Source organism: Phoenix dactylifera, chromosome 13 (assembly GCF_051530095.1).
Source record: "Phoenix dactylifera cultivar Ajwa chromosome 13, Ajwa_hap1_PhDact_Kaust_v1.1, whole genome shotgun sequence".
NCBI lineage: Eukaryota > Viridiplantae > Streptophyta > Magnoliopsida > Arecales > Arecaceae > Phoenix > Phoenix dactylifera.
The window spans coordinates 23488908-23491740 of record NC_143202.1 but is presented as its reverse complement, the minus strand read 5'-3'; positions in this window follow the sequence as shown (position 1 = coordinate 23491740).

Sequence of the window (2833 nt, the reverse complement as noted above, 5' to 3'; positions counted from 1 at the left end):
GGTGTTGGATTTTTATCGGAAGGGGGGAATCTCGTGGACATTTTATACACGGGAGGGGGAACAATGGGAATGGAGGGCAAACAGTAACCAGATGTTATTTTATGGCCAGTAAGAAAAAGTGGAAGAGAAGTGATAAACTCACTCCACCATTTTGATATCGTGCGCTGCTTTCTTACCTATGAATTATTTTGACTTACTAATAATTCTTCCAAGTACTCTCTCCAAGCAAAATAAATAACCATAGATAATTAATTAGCCTAAATTGTGCATTCAATGGTTTTGTATTTAATATTTTATAGATAAAGTTTATTAGTTTGTTGTTCTTTAGAATTGTAAATTTTAATATTTTAAAAATTATTTTTTTCTTTGAACTTTCCATTTTATTTCAGTCAATTTATTCTTGGATACTAGACTAGGCATACAAAAATATAAAAGTGGAAGAGAAAGAGAGAGATTAGACTTATAACTACATTTTAATCTACACCTAAAACATGCAAAAATTTCTTTGGCTTGAAGCTCAAAGATTATAAATGAATGAGGTTCAAGTCTAGATTAAAATTGAATATGGATCAAGATTGATGTTTAGATCTAGAGTCAATATGGATATTTGGAAGCTCCAGTTCTCTTTATACCTTTACAATCGTGCACTAAAAATATAAGCTCAAAATATAATAAAAAATATAAAATAAAGAGTTAATAAAACTATACAATATATACCATTTAAATTATTAGTTTTAATTTTTAATCAAGTTGGGTTCATAAAAACAAAAAAAAAATACAATATATAATTGGATCATATTAGATTCATGTCCAATAAATTTTAATTATTTAAACCTCAAAATAAAAGATTGTTTGGATTTATTTCTAAATTTTATGCTCGATTCGATGATCTATAGATCTAGGCTAGATTTGAATCATGTATGAATTTGGACATCTAACTGATAATCATAAAATTAAATTATATTTTCATCTTTTCTATCATTATGGATGCCTTTTTATGCTCCCATGCGCCAATTTTTCTTCCTATAATAATTAATTTCTTAGTATTCTAACTTTAAGGGTAGAAAGAGCACGAAAATAGAAATTGTGGAGTGAAAATAACAACTACACGACAGTAAGGTGGGAGAAAAGAAGGTAGATAGGTGCAACCTGTATGTGGAACATGCGATCCTGACCGTTGGTCAAATGTGCCTCGTTGGACCACTATGTCTATGGGGTAGGGACTCCGAAATGAGAAAATAAATGGAAGCTTTGATGGTGCCGAATCATCGTCATTTTGAAGTAAGATAGAGCGTCACGTGGCCTTGCTGCAATTGGAAACTCTGACAGGAAAAATCTAACAGCTTCACTCCCAGAGAAAATCTAACAGGAAATCTATCAGATGAATGCTTTGGTGCAAAACGTGGTGTGTTATGCTTGCACTTAACCATTTAATTTATTTAACTTGTTTCAACTCATTGTAGGTCGAATTAAATTACATATTTAATAAAATAGTTAAGTTTGGATCTGAATTTTTGATCATTTTGGTAAATAAGTTAGATTCGGTTTGATAGATTGTTGATCTATCATGTATTCGACTTATCTTGTTCGATTCGACTTAATTGCCACCCCGAATTTATTTTTACTATAATCCAAAATTGAGAGCCAAAGTGTTTGCTGAAATGGATGGTAAGTGGCAGAATGGATTGTTCAATGTTCCTTATATACTATCAATGTTCTTTGCACGTAACATAGCATAAGCCTTGCCATGGTAAGGGATGTGCTTTTGGGTGATAGTTACTTTGGAATTTGGATTCCCTTCCTTCATGGATAAATTTATCGAAGATCCATGTTGGCATCGGCATTGTTCATCTAGACGAGCCTCATTGTCAAAGGATTAGCGAAATTAGGGATCGGGACATGGAAAGAGACTCTTCGCTAACTCCGTTTTTAAAATGAATCTAGGTCCTTCATTGCAATGTTGTGGTGGTAGAAACTTTACTTCATTGGACTGGTGGCAAAAGATGAACTGCCTACTGTGTGTAAAAGAAGCAGGGTCTTTGAATAAAGGTTGATGATGTGAATATTCTTCTTGACTGTGCCAAAGTGGAAGCAGAATTCCTTCCTTTCTTTCACACATAAGGAGACTTCGTCAACAAATTGAAACATTGAAAGTGGAATGAGCTGCTTTCACCTCTGCAAATAATGGTTTCCTTTTCCATAAAAATGGATGAATAAAATAAAGACGGAATGCATGTAGGGAGGTTAATAGAGACAGGGAAATTTGGTATGTAGAGACCTATATGTTCAAAACATGATGCAATCGATACAAATACAATGTTGGTCCAAAGGTTTGATCTGGGAATATGAATATTGTTGCATAGTTGCTTGGTTATTTCAGCATGTTTATATGAAACTCTTCGGATGGATTACAAGAAATAATTAAGCAATTTGTTTGGATCCTTGTTAAAGTCTTTATTTAGATGCCTCAAGTGAGCAATGTTTTCTTTTGATGACAACTAGTAAGCAATGTTCACATATAAGTAGAGAATGGCAATGATCGCCATTCAAGGTAGAGTAGAGTTTTGCATTTCAAACACATAAAGGCCAAATGTAATGTGTAGCATGAACCTTAGACAAATTTGACTAAGTAACAAGTTGAGAACATTAATTGGACTCATGTTAGGCTTGCCGGTAATAAAAAAGCTTGGTCTCAGGTGGTGGAGACGAGTATAACAATACAATATTAGGAAAAAAAAATCTATACATTAAATGTTCCAACATTTCGATAAAAATGTCTTTTAGTTATCAATTGAAATATACTTAATAATTAGTTTCACACGATTAATTGGCA